Raw genomic sequence first — 19658 nt, 5'->3', positions numbered from 1 at the left:
AGCACCAGCCAATTATCTTAGTACACCTATATTTCTGAATTCCTTTTTTTTTTTTTTTCAGCCAGACTGGATCGCACATCAGAATGTATTGATACCCCATAATCTTTCTTCTTCAAATGACAGGACAACATAACCAAGTATTTCAAGGCTGACATTTTGACCAATCAAATCATCAAAAGTGCACAAGGAATCAATAAACCGTCAGACAATCAATAGAGGCAGTCCATCCGTGTGAGTGAAATTTTCACTTAGAAACTGGGGCATTCAATGAAACAGGACTTTTGTTAATCTTGTTAGCAACGCATGTGCTTTTCTAAAGACAAAATGGTGGCCATGAAATTGCTGCTTCCACTCTGTAGCAGCTCACACTGAAAGTGAGAAAGAGGGCACATCAATGCATGTCAACATTCAACTGAAGAAATGGTTTGTTCAAAGCTTGAACAGCTTACAGCTTTCACATTTGGCGGGGGGAAACGGACATGGGTGAGAAGAGCAAAGATCAAGAATATACCGTGGGGCTTTTTACTCCAACAAATTGGAATGAGATGTACGCAACGTTTGGAGGATGTGAAAAACAAGTTAATGATTGGAATTCTAACAACAGGTATTTTGCTGTTTGAAGGTGGCAGTTTCCCTGATTTACTTACCATTGAGTTGCCGGCTGACAGTCCATCCTCAGACTCAGGCGACCAGTGAAATCAGTCACAGGTTGGATGTGACTTCTGAGACACTTCACAAGTTGGATAACACTGTGAAGAAGTTGACGTCTCTCCTCGAAGAATTGATGGCCAGTCTGGCTAATTGATGCCCACTGAGATCTCATGTGACAGACTCAAGGTTAAGTGAAAATTATTTTGGATGCTTATCTCCTGGAAGTTGATGCTTTTCCATGTCCATACGGTGTTGGGGGCATAGTTTGGGCCTGTTTTTTTTCTCCTGTCTCCCCTTTTCATCTGAGAACCAGGGCGCCGCTTTGGACCAACCATCAGGCTTCCTGTTCTTTCTCCCTCTGTTGGTCATTGTTTTTTACTGCATGTCTCTTAGGCAGGTTGTAACTGTATACAATTTCATTGCACCTTGCGGTAATAATAATAATAATAATAATAATAATAATAATAATAATAATAATAATAATAATAATAATAATGCATCAGATTTGTATAGTGCTTTTCTGGACACTCAAAGACGCAATGGATACATTATTCATGCACTCACACATTCACACTCTGGTGGTGATAAGCTACTTAAAGTTGGGGTCTTAAGTTTTCACTCAGAAATAAACACTTCATAAACACTGGACGTATACACATTAAATCCTTCTCAATCAGCCTGTATTTTGCCATTTTGTTGTGTTTTGCAATAAGGGGGACGTTTCTGGGCGAAAAGTCAATGTTCACCCCTCCAGCCAATCACTGAGCGGGGGGCGTGTCGCAATGTTGATGAGAAGAGTGGGGGGTTGAGCCATGGGAGGGGTCCGTTTTGAATTGGTTGTTTACAAACACAAACGGTCAAAACTTAAGTAACTTTAAGTAGCCACAGCTGCCCTGTGTGAAGTGTCTTGCCCAAGGACACAACGACACGTGACTTGGGGAAAGCGGTGATCGAACAGCCAACCTTCCGGTGACTGAACGACCGGCTCTACCTCCTGAGCCACGGCCGCCACGGTACAATGACACCAAATACATGCTTTTTCTAATTCAATACAAGCTGTACATTCCAGTCTTACAAGTCAATAATAAACCCAGATGTTCAAAACTGCAGAGAGGAAGTTGCAAATCTCAATCATAATATGGTTCGAAAGAGTCATACAAATATGAGTCATTTAGCATACATTGTACTGCTGCCCTGGCAGAGTTTGCTGCTCATGGAGATAACAAACCTACGGTACAAAAACTGTTTGCACGAGCAAACATCATTATGCATCAACATGTCCACGCTAAAGTCAATTCAGAGTTTTATTTGTGTTGGGCAGATGAAGAACCATTGTGAATGTTTACAGATGAGCCACACGAAACATAAGCAAGATCAAATATTTGATTCATTGGAAAATTCTAGTTTAAGATTTTGTTTTACGTCTCTTTTAATGCATCCATTAATATGTTTATGAGTCAAATCTTGTCCTATTTGTAAATGATGACCTTATAATTACGTTCCTCCGAGTTCAACTCATCCAATGCAATGAATCATTTATGAGTAAAAACTTAATGATTATTCACATCACACACTTGATAACACACCTGTTGGTACTGAACACTGCTAGAAAGGTATTCAATTAATATTTTAATATGTGTATAACAGTTTGCAGTGTTTTGGTATTCTTCTTCTTTGTCAAATCAACAATAATCAGAATGTTACATTTTCTTATCTTCAGCACTCTGTAAAACACTTTCTTTTTCAACATTCTACTCTCGGCCAGAGTGAGAAACTCCCTTTTTTTTTTTTTTTTAATGATATTCAATTGAGGATTTTTGAAGTACTGGGAGGCAAAGGTCATATAGGTGCATTTGTCAGAATTCCATTTTTGAAATCATTTTGTTTACTGCTACTTAGCGATGGTTTTGGTTTTGTGGGGACTCCACGCTGTCATCTGCAGTCAACATTAGTTTGACACAAAGGACAACTGGCATGTTGTAGATAGAGGAAACACACATTGCTCTTGAGATATCAAAACTCTGCATCGCCTCCGGTGTTTCCAGGAGTGTCTCACATCAATAGCCCGAATAAGAAATGCCTCCATAGTGAGAGGAAGAGGCTCAACTGTGAATGTATCTTAATCCCAATCAGATGCTGCCAGTTTACATTTGTGCTGTGATGGACGATGAGGAGAAACAGTGCAACTAAAGTGTCGTGTAGAGTTTATTCCTAGCATACGCATGTTTACTGAGCTACCCAGAAATTGCACCTACTTGAAATGTCTGCTCACAATACATGACTATACAATTATTATACAAATATTTATATCTTCTTTTATGCAATTAAATTCTACATTTTAAAATAGATCATATATATTTCTATTTAGAACATGGAGCAGAGAAAAACTTTAAGTGGATCTAATTTTGAACTCAACTGGATTTTGTTTTAATGAGATAGCAATCCGCCTTTTCTCAGCTGCTGCTGAAAAATGAACAAAACCTTTTAAATGTTTTAATTTAAAAAAAAAAATTGGTGACTTACTGAACACGTCTTTGGGAGGCAGTAACAATGCCATCAATCGTGGCAGCACGTATCCACCATGTGAAGGTGGTTAATTTGCTTGCGAATTCCCTCCGCTTAAGCACACTACTATTAGCCTGTGTACTGTTTATATGACTATTAAAATCTTTAACAAAGGACAGTTTCACCCCATGTTGTGCTTCTCGCCATTGTCTAACAGTGAAACCTTTTTCCTTGTTTACATTTTTTGTACCTGCCATTGGCTATCAGAAAAAGGGAACGATGTCACATGGTTTGCATGGATGCATTTTGGTTCGCATGGATTTATTTTCTGTTTGAAAAGGAACCATACATGGTGGTAAATTACAACATTTGACCACGGTAGAGCACATATAGTGGAATTACTTTGAATGATAATTCTTCTCGACCTCCACAGTTTCACTGTGTGAAATTAGTCGAAAATAAGATGTTACTAAAAAGAACATGACACTTGAGGGACTGGCTTATCAAATGATTTTTCTGTTACTTGGAATAATGCCGCTGACATGCTCTTTTGACGGTGAAATGGATATCTTGCTTAGACTAACAGTAGTGACGGATAAATGAAGCTTCATGAAGCACTCTTGATATTTTTTCGATTCCTCTAGATGGCACTCTTGGTTTAGAGACGCAGTGGAAATGTGATTAATTTCCATTGCACTAGCCTTTATCTTTAAACCAAAAGCAGCGTCTTGATGAGTAAAAAAAAAAAGATTCATGAAGCTTAATTTCACCATCACTAACAGCATACTACCCATTACGCTTTGTTTAATTACTCAAAGACTTAACATTTTAGACATACCTGTGATGCCTTAAACAAGCCCAATGACGGCCTGAGTTGTTGAACACATCTAGGTGTAAATATCATGAAATAAAAGATGAAATGCTGAACATTTCCCCTCATGTTTATCTTGTGATCTGAAGCCCAAATGTCTTCAGTATATAACAAAAGCAAATTAATTGACCTGGATTTTCACTTATTGAGTTGGGGAGGGGGTTCAGGACATTGGCATATTCTATTAGATGGGGAAAGATGATTAGCAATGAGTGTTTTGAGCTATGATGTGATCAAGGAATGAATTAAACTCGTATCTCAAAGCACCACTGTATATTCTTCATGTCTCTGATACGTTACAGCGCCACCCGTACTTTGGCACGCACCCAGCAACCTGTAAATGGATTTTTGTTTGGAGATAAAAAAGTAACGTTAAAAAAAAATACACCGAGAGACCAAAGTGAAAGTGACGCCGACGCGAGGCATTGAGAGGCTCCCAGTGGGCTGGTCACGTGTCCGCACCAGGGGAGCGTCAGTTCTGGTTCGTGGTCCACGTCTGTTTTTTGGATGAGGACGGAACACGCACCACAGATCCTGTCCCACGATCTCGTGTTTTGAGGACGGCGACGTGACATCCACCCTTCCACCTGATCCGCGGACTCGTCCAAACTTTTGCCTGCTGAAACGACATTGATCCTGTCAAGTGTGACGGTACAAGAGTGGAGCTGTCTCGTCGAAGCCTCGCCGCGCTTTTTGGGAAGAACACAGTGAGTGACACGCAGCATAATGCTATTGTTTGTGTGCGCTTTCTTTTTCTCCTTCTTTTTTTTTCTTAAGTGCTGATGACGTTTAAAAACAAAGCAACGTGGCCGGAGTGGTGTTCCAATGGCGTTTATTGAGGAATGAATACAAATTGTAATGTTGTCATCTACTCTGAGTAAAGCTAGCAGTTATTCACCACATATTGTTCAATGGATCCTTTGTATAGCACTGAATAGTGATAGTGAATAGTAAATTTTCCTAATTGTTTATTTAACAAATGTTACTATTTGTTATTATTTTTTTTTTTTATCCATTTGTACATCAATGAACAATAGTTGACATATTTTTATTTTATTTGGAATAGGAAGGTCAAGTTAAAAAAAACACACACACCAAAAAAAAGATGAATATGAGACAAAAGTTCAGAATTCCTGCTTTTATTTGATGGTAGGCCTATTTCCATGTAGATGTGTTTAAAAAAAAAAAAAACTCAGGTGAGAGTACCTTTTGTTTGAACCCACCCACTTTTCCAGTGAGCAAAAGTATTGGAACAGACATTATTAAATTGAAGTGGAAAACATTAAAACATGTGTTGGCAAAACCCTTTCATGCAATCAAGCCTGTGACCCATTGACCTCACTAGACAGTTGCAGTCTCATTTGAAATTATTTTACAGGCCTTTACTTCAGCCTCTTTCGGTTCTTGTTTGTTTATGGGGGTTTCTCCCTTCAGTCTCCTCTTCAGGAGGTAAAATGTATGCTCTATTGCAGAGGTGTCCAAGTTCTGTCCCGCAGAGCCCTTTTTCAGCCTATTCCCATGTCTCCCTCCTCCAACGCAGCTGAATCCAATGATCAACTCATCAGCAAGCTTAGGATGGGGGCTCTCCAGGACCCGACTTGGGCGCCCCAGCTCTATTGGATTAAGGTCTGGTGATTGACTTGACCTGTCTAAGACCTTTTCTGAAGTCCTTTGTTGTGTTGGCAGTGTGTTTTGGGGTCGTTATTTTTTGTTTTTCTCGTACCATCTAGCTTAAATTGATTCTCGCTTTTTCTTCAGTTCCTTCACTCACATACTCGCATATTGCTGTCCTTTCCTTCAAATCTCCCCACTCTGACCATTCATAACGCAGCTGCGCTTACCTGCCAACTCCTTTGTAGTTTTACTTGTTCCCCCCCACTGTCCATTATCAGTCCTGGCTTCCCAAGAAGCAGTACTACGCAATTATTTCTATTTGTTTCATCCTTGGAACCTTTATTTCTTTTGCCTTCTATCCAAACATTTTAATCTTGCGCCGAGTTGACTGATTTATTCTTCGTTAATGTCTTCTGTGCAGTTATATTTACAACACATATCTGGTTCACTGAGTTGTTTTAACTGTCTGGTTGGAACCAATTTATTTGCTGCCCTCTCTTAGTGCATGAGCCCTCTTAACGGGATTCTGCCAATAGAACATGATCCTCCAAGAGACAATTGTTTCAGCTGGATGCATATAACTGACACCTAGTATTTATCATGCATCTGCTCACACTCTTCACTGCCTAATTTGCACCTTTAGTTGACAGGGTTTTTAACACAAGAGGCAGGGGGAAAATAGCATCAGCTCCAGTTCATACAGGCTGGGGAAAGAGTTCGTGTGTTGTTGATGCTGTAGGTGTATTGACAGCCTGGTTGATCCCTGTGGCCTACATTACAGAGCAAATGTAAGCGTGACGGACGGTTTTATGTGCTCCTTGAAAAGCTGCACTTTAGAAATCAGTTTGTACACACTGCACAACAAGGCATGGAGAGGAGTTGGTTTCAAGTTTCTAGTTCTAGTTTTTAGCCAAGGGCCCATGAGGTCATTTGGATTTTGATGAACATTTGGGGCAAAAAGAACACAATTTTTAACCTATTTTTGCGCAACATGCTATGAAGGCCAACTTCAAAATAAAAGCCTACCAAATAATACATGGACTTCAATGCTTTAGTAGGCTTTTATTTTTAAGTTGTTAGATGCGGAGCGTGGCTGTGTGTTGTTGTAATGCATAATATGAAAAATCATTGTGATGTCTGGCTTGACTAGTCTTCCAGAATGGAGGCTGTATGTTCAGTCGCTAATTAAAGTGGAAGTCAACCTTAAACATGTCTTGGCAATAATATGTTATATGTGATACTGGGAGTTATAAAGCAAAATACAGCCATTTTTATCCATTTCAGGGGGCGGCCATTTTGCCTCTTGCTGTCGACTGAAGATGACATCAATGTTGCTCAGGGCTCAGGCATCGACCAATCACAGCTCACCTGTTTTCTGAAGCTCAGCTGTGATTGGTTGTTACCTGAGCAACAATGATGTCATCTTCAGTCGACAGAAAGTGGCAAAATGGCTCGATTTTGCTGCTTAACTCATATTCCGCAATATTAACCAGAATAGCCTAGCATATTTAGACCAGTGGTGCTGCATAGAACATATTATTGTAAAAAAAAAATGGGGGGTTGATTTCCCCTTTAAGGACTAAAAAAAATGCTAGTTAATAAATACACTCTCATTGATAAGAATTGTATAATGCGGAATCAGTCACTGGCATTAGCGGCTAGCTGCTAGCAGCAAGTATAGGCTGGCAACAGTCGTCACTGGTAATTTAATGGGTGAATATGAATTTGCAGACTTACCTGCGATACTAAAAGCCTGAGAAAGGTGCAGTTACTACCGATCCAGCAAACCAGAAACCAGGGTTACTCGAATGTGCCATTTTGGCAAGCAAAAGTTCTCCTGTGGTTCTGATGTCACTTCAGGCCATAGACCAAAATTTCACCTACTGTTTCTGCACAAGAAAATACAGTTTGCTGCTATGTACAGTTTAAATGTAAGAAAAAAACACGTTATCTGTTATTTAAAAAACAAAAAACAATTGATCATTGGTTATTATGTGACTTGTCTCTTATTTTCCATTGTGTTTTCATAATTGTTCTATAACAAAGCTAAAATTACTCGACTATTTGATGGAATGTTGAGTAGAATACTCAAATAGAATACTCAAATACATCAGGTTTCACTGTGTTGTGTTCACTTCTCTTCCCCAATACCCTGAGAACTTATCTCACAACATTAACGTCATCCAGGTGTGCTTCCTTTTAAAAAATATTCTACTCTTTGTATATTATAATGCTGTGCTGCTACAGCCTCTTCAAAGACATTCACTCTCAAATGAAGCAGGAAATAGCTTAATCCTAGTTCAATGAAAGAAGGGAAAATAGAGTTTATATTTTGGAGTGAGGGCAGTCATCCTAGCTGAATATAGTTTGTATGTGAATGGGCTTATCCTCCCAAGTTTCAGAACCACTTAGCAGGGGGTCCTGGAAAGAATCGATGTCCAGTTTCCTGTGGAGAGAAACGCATTTGATAACACTTATCATCTGGAGGATTAGATTGCGTAATGTTTTTGCACTGCACCGGGTTATAATTAGAGCATAGCTAATGTTTTAGTGTGCAATTCTGAGAAATCCTTAAAGAACCGTGACAGATCATTTTAGAACTGGTGCTTTTTAGCTGAAGGGCTCAACTGATGCTATTTTAGCAACCGTGTTTCCTACCACAACTAGCAAAGGCAGTTAACTTACAATCCTATACTTTTCATGGTGCAATCATCTTAACTGCTTTTGTCATGATTTATTTCCGATTTACTCTGGTACGGAGGAGAACAGCAGGTCAGCTACGACGTCACCCATTTTGGTCTAGGAAAAATGAAAATCAGGATCACTTTCTCATGCTATCATCCTGTTCATTTTGAAGGACCTCCTTATCACCTCGATCGGCTTAGGAGATTTTTAATATTCGTCGGTCAAACCACATTAATGCAGTTTGTGTGTTTCTTCGGGTTTCTGAGCTTAGAGTCTGAGCTTCAGCTCTGTGCAGTCGACCGGGTTTAATGTTGATCGACATCTTTTGATCTAAGAAGATTGAGCTCGTCTTATTGAATTTATCTTTGGCCATACCAATTCTTCTTCTCAGCCCTTTCTTGCTTCTGCCACCTGCTGTCATTGTGGTTCCCAGGTAGGTAAACAAAGAAACTTGCTTCATAATTTCGTTGCCCAAGGTAAGGATAAACACTGATTGTGGTGATGACTTGGAGACAAACAGGCTTCCGTTGTCACAAAGAAACGTTAGGCACATTTCTGTGACTTGGTGTAAAAAGGCTGTATCATCTGTGTATCGGATATTGTTTATTTGCGTTCGGTTGACGACGATGTCTTCAGAGATGTCCTCAAGACTAGAGAGAGAATAAATTCATGATAGAGATTGAAGACGTCTGGAGACATTCGACATCCTTGACTGACTCGTTGTAAAATTCGGACCCATTTGGTTAACATTTTGTCTGGAAGGTGGATTGCTGTTCTCTGGTTTAGGTAAAGATTTCTGATTATTCTTAAATCATTATATTTTAGCATCTCGAATAGCTTTTTGTGCCTAACCTTATCTAAAGCTTTTTTTGTAATCGATAAAGTTTGTCTTTAGGTCGTGTAGGGCGCTTTTGAAAAGCATTCTGAGGACAACTCAGAATTCTGGATTTAACTGAAATTTTTGATTAACCAAATATTATGTCTTAGTTATCTCTCCCTTGTGTACTGAATGAATGATGAAATGCAGACGATGTTTGGTGGGATGAATTGTGGTCATCTGCAACCAATCCTGTGACGACAGCAATTCTGCATGCTTCATTGCACCCCTGTTTTTGTGCAGCATTGCTCAGTAAGACAGACGTGGAAAAAATAAACAACCTCAGGGGAGGCACAATGTGACGCTACCACTCAAACCGTCTGCTGGCAGGAGTACCACTTGTCGTCTGCACACTCATCAGCTGTGTATTATTCAATTATGAGGGTCCTCACGTTCAAGCTGGGCTCAATGGAGTGGAAAACAGACCCACTGATTGATAAGTGGGCGTCTTTGCTTGCAGTTTGCTTTTGAAGGAAGACAGATTTTCTTTTAAATTGGTCTCTTCACGGGTGAGCAGTCACACTTAGCTCATGCTTGAATAGAAATGCATAAACTGTATGTCAAAGAGAACCAGACATCGGCGTTAAAGGTTAAAAGGTGTGTTTTCCACAGGCCTGCACAAACTCACGCTGACAGTGCAGTCTGTCAAACTGTCACACCCCACCGAGCTTGCAGACCTTTATCACGGTGTTGTGTTGACAAACAGTCGGCAGCCAAAGAAAGAGGCAAAGTGAGAGACAGGTGGCTCAGCATTCGCCTTGGTGGTGAAATCCACCTCCCTTCCCCGTCGTCTCACAGCGGATAATTCTTCAGCTGTCAGTTGTTTTTCAATCTTACCGGTGGGCTTTTACTTGGCTGAACGAAGGACCAAGCTGTCGGTCAGATTAAAGATGGAGCCGCTGGTAGGCGGGCAGTTGTATCCTCTGGGGAACAGCCGTCAGAAAGAGCTACGAATACCCAGATACTGAGCTTGCGCACAAATGGAGACATGCATGTGAAAGCCCGACCGAGAGGTCAAATTGGGTCATTGAATGGTTGGCTCAAAACTTTCATTCGAGGAATTTTTCTCTGGGTCCTTCAGGCACATGCCTTCTTAGCATGTCAACAAGGAAACATCATGCTATATGACAATGACTTAATAATATAACAAGAGTATATCAAATGATACTATTTCTAGCAGTATAACTAAGAATAAGAAGAAGAACATGATTCCCAGCCGCCATTTACTTCCGGTTATCTCTGTCATGTCTTTTGCTGACTTGATTGGAATGTTAATTATGACGCTATGGAGAGACTTAACAATCAACAATTAGAGGGTCTCCTAACTGAGGCTTTGCTTTATCTTTGGAAAAACCATCAAGTCGTTTTCTAAATCTCAACCAATGTGTGTGCAGTTTCTTATAGCATTCATGTGAATACTGTGATTAACTCTGCCATCAAGTGTCTCACAATTCCAAGATGCAATCTGAACATAACATATTCTCTCTCTCTCTCTCTCTCTCTCTCTGTCTCTCTCTCTCTCTCTCTCTCTCTCTCTCTCTCTCTTTCTCTGACTTTTGGATTATAACACTATAAAGACACTCCATATTAGCACGATATTACAATTAAATCAAATCTTAAAGATGAGTTAGTTGATTGACTGACTTTTAGGTCCATCACTAATAGTTGCTAATACTTTGATTTTATATTATTTTTGAGAAATGCATGTAGTAACTATGAACGCAAGTGGAAGTCCTTTAAAAAATTAAAGAGGCACAGCAGAAAGTTAAATAGACCGTGTCTTTGAACTATCCATCCATCCATCCATTTTCTTCACCGCTTTTCCTCACAAGGGTCGCGGGGAGCGCTGGAGCCTATCCCAGCTGGCTTCGGGCAGTAGGCGGGGTACACCCTGAACTGGTTGCCAGCCAATCGTAGGTCTTTGAACTAGATAATTATTATTATTATTATTATTATTATAAACAATTTAAAATCCTTTTTTTTTTTTTTTTACACCCCTTGGTCATCAAAAATGACAATTAAGTAAAAACGTCCACCAAAAAAAAATAAAAAAATCTATATGTGCATTTTTAGAGGCTAAATACAGTACAATTGATCTATTCTTTGTATTATTACCATACACTGTAGTGTGTGTGTGGCAAATACATCTTTGAACAGTAGCATGCATCTTTCTCCACCACTGGGCTTTTCACACTCAAAACAAAAGCTTCCACTGTCACCATGTTCCTTTCTCCTCGCAGCTCAATTTTGCTCTCAGAAAACCCCAATAAAAGCATCCTGTCATGCTGCAGCATTACTTTCCTGGGAAAATGAGTTGGAAAAAACAATTCCCACCGCCCCCTTTGTTCTGCAGCAGTGTTAAGGAGATGATGGAAAGCAAAAATAAAATAAAAATGCTTTCCTAATACTAGTGTTTGTGGTTATCAGGGAGATGCCATCCAATGTGTTCAATAGTTTTTAACTTGGCACATTTTGTTATGTTACAGCCTACACATTTCAAAGCCATTCTGCAGTTTGCGTGATTTGCTCCTGCTTGCTTCATGAGATTCAATATTTTCTTCTTGAAATTGCACAAGTAGGGCAAGACATTGCGTGACTTTGTGGAAGGAGCTCACAATCCCTTTGGGTGGTCAGGCAGTCAATGAAGGATTCACTTAAATGCAGACCTACTTTTCCAACATTGAATAACAATCTTGAAACATGTGCGTGCTTTTATTTGAACGTTAATCAATATACTGTTTAAATACTAAAGCAGCGTACATGCTACATCGGGCACCACACCTCGTTTTTCTTTCTTTCGTGACCAGATGATGTCATCTGCTATGGGTACATTAGTCTGACCTTGAAGTGCAGTCACTAACCCCCACCCCCAAGCAGGCAGCATAGAAGAAGTGGCCTTTTAGGGAGACAACTACCACAGTCTGTAGAAGGTATAAAATGATAAGTGCCATAAAAAAAGGGTCAGATAAAAATATGGATTGCTGCTTGCTACTCTTGAGGGAAAAAAACAGAGCTGAAACTGAGCATAGTCAGCACCTTTCCTTACACCAAAGCAACGTTTTACAACAAAAGCTATTTAAATGTATGTATGTTCAATGTATGGCTAACATAAGTTTCCCTTTTAACATTTGTGTCTTTCACAGAAAAAAAATTCTCAAGCCACACAATTGACATTTATATTCTAATCTCCTTAAACCAATTTTTTTTAAGATTAGTTTTGTATCCTTGTATACATTTTTAATGGTCTTTTTTTTTTAACATGACTTTTAAATCAATAGTGGCACACAAGATGTGAGCTCATCCTCCATTGTCCATAGAGCACATAATTAATGAGTCACAAAAGGAAAGCAAAACAAAAAAATAAATAAATAAATACAACATTGGTAAATTACACAGGGGAAAATGAATGATATAAAACTGAGCATCTTAAGCACTGAATTGGATTCTCTTGTTTTGTTTTGTTTTTCAGAAAACTAAGTTGAGTGAACAAAAGTTACTTCTAAAAATGTGCGTAGTACAATTGGCTTGCACAAGATCTTTTCAGACAGGTTTAGGCTCTCCAGTAGATTGCCTTTGGCCAGATATTACACATAACACTTTTTTGGGGGAAAAGGTTGAAATCTGACAACAATACTGAAAATGTTTTCTTTTTTTACCTCCCAATATCAACCTTCACATGTCCTAAAATCATACTTCATGAATACTGGTGCACTTGTAATAAAAAATAAATCAATCACAAGTATATACAGTATGTCTGGATGAATTATCTTACTCCACTCACTGGACATTTTCCAATGAGGTATAATACAAGAGTCACTTCAAACATTTTTTTTTCTTTACAAAAATAATAATGAGAACATTTTTATTTACACGGAAATAATTTAACAAGCTGATTATTATTGTTGTTATTGTTTGCAGAACTGCACTGCAAGATACTGTCAAGATGTTTTGAATGCTGTCTGACAGAAATGCTTAAGTAGGAATAAATTCCGAGAGGAGGACATCTAAGTGTGGAAGATAGCAACACCCTGCGGGTTTGGCAACATGCAGGGGGCAAGAGAGTGCAAGCCCCTTCAAACAAACGCCCTGCCCCTTCAAATCAAATTCACACAGGCTTCCTCTGTCTGGTTATCTCCTTTGCTCCGTGCATGTGTGCCCGGCTTCGGCTGTTTGAGATCCACAGTCTACAGCGAATCCTTCCCCCCTGTTAACGTCACCATAATCCGTAATCGTTTTTATGCAAATCAGCCTAACTAGGCAGATTTCTCGGAGGTTTAGCTGAAGCAGTTAAATATCAAGACAGCACCAAAGCCCCGTTAAATACGTAGTGATTTAAATTTGCGTTGATTAGTAATGGCCATCCAATAAGATAAATATTATGTTCTTGGCTGTTAAAAGGTTGATAACAATATTTTTTGTAGGGATGTTTGGTACCACTTTTTTTCCCCCCAGACCAATACGAGTACAAGTACTAAACGCTTGAGTATAGTCACTCATACAGCTACCAAGTAAAGATACTACTTGACTTGTACTTTTGATACATAAAAATTCGCTCAAAAAACAGTGATAGATCATTTGAAAGAAAAACCCATATATGTATCGCAATAAAGCGTTTTTTCTTAAAATTGAAATTAATGGCAAATTTCTATTCTTCTCCTTTTTAATTTCTAATTCCTGATCATAAAACTGACACAACAATTGTGAGTACCAATACATTAAAATGAGCACCAATATTGGCCCGATGCCGCATATTGATACCCATCCCAATAACCCTATATTTTTGTATTATTATTTTTATGTATTAATATTAATATTATTTTTCTGTTTCCTGTACAGTACTGTAAGAAATCAGGTTATTTTCAAAAAGCTGCACCACAAGTTCAGATTCACATTTTTAAAAGCACAATTTTTCAGAGTGCTAATATAAAGTAAATCACTACACCAAAAATTTATTTTGCTGGCGACGGGCAGCAACCTTCACTTCTCAGGAGACCCCAGAAACGGCATGTTTGTTCAACCATAACATTGCATTAGCAAAGCGAGCAAACCCATTTTAACACTTCAGATTGGGAAATAATTTGGAAAAATTAGAGAGCAAAGACCAATAGTACAGATTTTGGAGAGAAAAAAAAACATGAATGCTATCTTATTGTGACTTATGAGGTTTTGGCCCGACGCCAGCGATAAGCTAATTTAATTTAACACTTTGCTTAAATATATGAGAAACATTTATGAAAATAAGTAAGTGTACTTAATGATTCAATTAAAATGTGTTGTGCAACAAAGTTAGATACAAAACTTTCTTAAAATAAAAGTTTGAAAACCAAGACTTCTTAAAGATTAAATGCAAATGTATTAAAAAGTTAAATATAACTCAGTTTTTCCTCAGCAGTGTTTGTATCGAATACCACCAGAGGGAGCCATAGTACACTTTGAGACTCACTGATTCTACAAGATGACACCAAAACCCTCTCTAAATATGAATTGTCAAGGAAGCATGTTTGTGAGGGTTTCCATGGTAACGCACCTGCCAGCAGGAGCTTTGTCTTCAGGTGGGAAATCCAGGTTGGACAGGTTTTACGAAAAATGCCATACATTTCTGTGTATGTTGGACACTATTAATAACCGAATTCCACGAAGAAAACACTTATAAACAATATGTACCCTCTTCATATTTCTGGCCGGCCTAGAACCGGCCCTGACACCCGTACACCTGCAGCCACCAGTAGCAATTACTTGTGAACGCACTCACACAGGCATTCAAGTTGCGGCCTTTGTGCCCGCAAGTCGAGCTCTGTTTTATTATGCATTTCACAGCATATGGCTCCCACCAGTTGGTTTGTATTGAATTTCAGCAGCAACAGAAGCTGCTGCGACTCTGCCATTCAATACTTCAGCAGACGAGACGCAGCCAGTTAGATGTCTGTGGCCTTTTCTTTGTGGATGCCCTCTCTGTTTTTCTGATACACAAAAAGTATTGGGACACATGGCCCTTACATGAACTGAAAGTGAAGAATAGAATTTGTATTTCCTGTTTGTCTGCGAAGACTTTTTGCCAGTCAGAATTTCCGTCCAACGTTTATATGGTTGGAGGTCACAGATGTTTGACCTGAGAGAGTGCCTGGCTCACAATGCCAGTTTTATACCATCATCCATCTTACGGACCGAGACCTGATTCGAACACAGAATCTGTTGGCTGTGAGGCAGATGTGCTAGCCACTCTCCCACTGTGCTGCCATACCATACAAATGTTTAATTTCCTCATCATATCATTACATATCGACACTTTATGTATAATCGCCTAAGTCTTTTTTTTTCTAGGTTTTTCAGGAAACACAAACATTTTTACCTTTTGCATTATGAGATGATTTTGGCAAAAAAAATGACAAGCACTCATTTTAAGAGGATGATGATATACAGAACAAGTTGATGGATTACTAGTTTTGAAATCAGAATTTACTGTAAAATGTTTTTTTTTTTTAAAAAATCAACATTATTTGTCATGTAGGACAATTTGAGATTTGGATCTAGATCTTAACAAGGATAATTGAAATTGACACGTTAGATTAACTTTCACGGGCCACATAAAATGATGTGACTGGCTGGATTTGGCCCCCGGGCCTTGAGTTTGACACCTGTGCCTGTGTTGTATAGCCTTATTGGGTCCCAATCATGACTCATGCTAGAAGATAAGATCACAGTTTGAAGCAGAACATTTTCACCAATTAATTGGTAAAAGTAAAGGACTTTTAATGTGTATACAATAAAGATATTTAATAGTGAATGGACAAAATATTAATGGTGCTGACCTGTAGGATGGCGTCAGTCAGTATGAGAATCAGAGAGACAATTGCTCAGCTGAAATTTAATGTGCATTTTTGTGTGTTTCTCTGACAGGCACTAGATGGCACTCTGGATATGTCATTGCGTAGAAATTCCTCTCCTCCCAATTCAAGTTGGATTGGGAGTAAGGATGATTTGTGTCATGGTACATGGGAATTGGAATTTGTGTGTTTTTACTTGTGCGCGTGTTAGAATGTCACATAATCTATCTCATGTACTGAAGAATATCTTATTGGTACTTGACTGGTGTGCTTCACAGCAATGGGAGAGAGCGAAAGAGCTTTTTTTTAAAGATGATTCCCCAGCTAAGATCCGCCTTAAAAATACAGAATTGACATCCGTGGGTGGGATTTGCTTCATTTTCTTGCATTTCTTACCCTTCCTGCTTATTTCCCTCCTTTCCTCTGCTTGCCTCCCCTTTCCATTCCTCCCTTTTCATTTTCCTTTATGGTTGGTTTTCCACCCATTTAGTCTTCTGTGCTTTCATTTCCATTCCAGGAGTTTGTTCCTGTGCTTCATTACGTAACAGGCAGTATATTAATGAATGACTTGTTTCTGTTTGTCTCATTAGACTGGCCCTGCGCATACAGTCGCCAAAGGGCTGTTGTGTGTCTCCATCCCATGTGACCTTTTCTTCAACAGAACCAACAAATCAATCACAGAGAATGCTCTCTTTGCTTTAAACAAGTGCACTCCAATATTTATCCTCACTAATTAGGACACTCCATAGTCAAGAGAGCTGTCTGGCAAATTTTGTGTGTGTTTGTGTGCGTGTGTTTGTGAAAGTGAGAGACTCATCCAGGCCACAACAAGCCCATTAAAAGTGATGTGACAACAGAAGGTTTTGCAGTTTTGTTTGCCATTCAATAAGGAAATGTCACTGATTGATTTTTATTTCCCTGCAACTATTGCTCACAAAAGCAGCTTTTACATAGCAGGATTAGCAACAGAGAGGTTTGTTGGTTACAGGATTTATATAATTTCATATAGTGTAATTTACGAGCTTATCATAAGTGGACTCGAGGCATGTGCACACTTCAATGAAGTGGATATTTGCAAGTGCAGCAGTATTTCATCCTCTAAAGGCTGCAAAAGAAAACTATGACATGGCACTTTCTCTTCTTCTTGTAAGGGATTAAAACTTAATTGACACTGATTAGTAATTCAAATTTGTATGCCAATACAGTATACCCACTTGTTAAGCTATCGCTTTAATTAGATTGATGGAAACACTTTAGCATTCTCTTAGGGATAAACAGTGAGCTATGAAGTGCTTCAACCCTCAAATCAAATGTACCCCAAGCTTAATAGGTAGCCTCTCTCGTAATTGTATTGCTATGATTATGACCTGACCGAAATTATTATTATTTAAAAAAAAAAGTAGATTCTGATACTTAATCAGAATAAAATGCCAATAGCCGCAGAGTAATCAAAAAACATATAATGGATAAAATAACTTTCTTGGGGGCAGAATATTTGACTGTTTTAAAATACTTTGTACTCTAGTATTACTTTAACACTACAACGGAGAGAAAGATCTGCAAAAAATCATCAGAATCAGGGGAATGTTTGAGTGTCGTTGTCTTTGCCGCATGTTGTAATGTGTTATGTGTAAAAAAAAAAATAAATAGGGGTGTCAGGCGATTTTTAATCGTAATTAATCGCATTACTTCAATAGTTAACTCCCAATTAATCACAAATTTTATATCTGTTCTAAACGTACACAAAAATATACAGTAGAATATTATGTTTTTATACTCTCGTTAACATAAAAGTGTGGGGGGGAGTTAAACTAATATAAATATGGCTGCATCTTTTAGTCATTGATACAGTAATTTCATAATTCATAAAATTGAGTTAAAATTAAAAATATGTACTGTACTGTAAAAAACGAGTGTAATATTGATTTGTTTTTAGGTCATTTTTCTGCCACTAGATGGCATATTTGCATTTGTAAGACATTGGTGACAGCATTTTTATTTTCATATTAAGCAATATCTAATCTTTAACATTAAGTAACTTGTGAAATTCTGCACATTTTAAAATTGTAAAGTATAACTTGACCCCAGTCTCCACAAATATATGCATATTATTAAATTGATTACTTTTTTTTAATATTATTTTGTCCGCTGCGTTGAGACTGGAATTCCCCCAGTACAGGCTTTCCAAGTAAGGGGCGGTCATTAATCATGCGTTAAAAAAATGAGTGGTGTTAAAGGAGCTTTAAATTAACTCAAAATGAACGCACCCCGAGTAAAAAATAAAATAAAATAAAAATAACTGGCAATTTTTTGTTGATTATAAAAGAGCTAATATCGGCCAATTAAAATTAGGAATTGATCCAATATCAAGACATATTGTAAAGTACTCGCTAAGTCCTTTACCAATTAAGGGAGTAGCCCATATACTAATAGCAAATTTGAAACTTTACAAAGTTATGTCATGCGTTAAAACTGTACGCCACAACTATTGTTCCATTAGAGACGCTTCACTCGGTATATTAGATGTCATCAGTTGTTTTTTCCCCCCTATCTATTTTCTATACCCCTAGTACCCCCAGAGTGAGGCTATAGAAAATGGATGGACAGATGTAATCCAACAGTATTATTTAGGAATTAAAACAAACAGATGACTGAGGAATAAACAATGATGGTACCTTCAACGTATTGTTTTGGTGCACAACCGTTTGTGAGGCAGTGTCAATGAGAATTCTGCACCAATCGGCAGGCATTTTGGCACTATTAAGGCAAGGCAGCTTTATTTATACAGCACATTTTATACACAAAGCAAAGGCAATATGCTTCATACATTTAAAATACATTTCATGCGTAAAAGTGAAAGTAAAAAAAATTGTAGAAAAATAGGTTTCTGAAAAATACTAAAAGGCCACAGGCTTTAAAATGATAAAAAAAATAAAAATAAAAAAAAAACTTAATCCAAGGAGAACAGTGGCATCATTATTTTTAAGATGGTAGTCAGCAACGCGTCATGTTGAGTTTAATAGTCCACTTTGTGTCTCTGCTTTATCTACAGCTCTAGAGCTTTGAATTTAATACATATATCATGAAAGTTGCCCTTTTTGTACAAAACCCCCCTCATTAAGAGTCCCTTTTATAACAATGCTTCTTAGGGGTGTTGGGATGCTCGCCTCATGCTGCTGCGAAAGGCATTTGCAAAACTCAGCAACCCAAAAGAACTCGAACAAAGGGTGTCTTCTGTCATGAGAAGTTAAAGCGACTCTGTGTTCTTTTAACTTGACAGTGCAGAAAGTGTCTGCATTAATCCATTCGCTTGTTTGTGTGTCTTTGCACATATGTGTCTGACACGAGCAATTTGGGAATACCCACGAGGTATTGTGCCACCGCTCTCTGTAAGACTTTACCACAAAGGCTCTGTTTGATGCTCAAACTCTTTAGAAGCCTGTAGATCAAGTATGCCCCTGGGTGGGTAATGGGCTTTATTGTCAGTGATTTGCTTGAGGTTTGTATCCTCGGTTTGACTCATGGGAATGAGGTACTGTTTGGCCTTGTGAGGTTCATGTTTCAGCTTTCAGTCGTTTCGTTGTATAAAGTCCCACATTATGAACCGACAGGTTATGAGTTAAGTCATTGA

At 38.4% G+C, this 19658-nt stretch overlaps 1 protein-coding gene across 1 annotated transcript in view; it reads left to right on the top strand.

The window, feature by feature from the left end:
• Window positions 1-4498: 4498 nt before the first annotated feature.
• mid2 (midline 2) overlaps window positions 4499-19658 on the top strand; it is a 113484-nt gene continuing 98324 nt past the window's right edge. The window contains exon 1 of the mRNA XM_086085030.1: window positions 4499-4734. The gene's annotated coding sequence lies outside the window, so the exon portion shown is untranslated. The remainder of the gene's footprint in view (window positions 4735-19658) is intronic.

This window comes from Leptonotus elevatus, chromosome 9, assembly GCF_054856555.1.
Source record: "Leptonotus elevatus isolate MCC_2025b chromosome 9, RoL_Lele_1.0, whole genome shotgun sequence".
NCBI lineage: Eukaryota > Metazoa > Chordata > Actinopteri > Syngnathiformes > Syngnathidae > Leptonotus > Leptonotus elevatus.
Note: the sequence above shows the minus strand (reverse complement) of the source record. Positions and strands in the feature narration are given on the sequence as shown.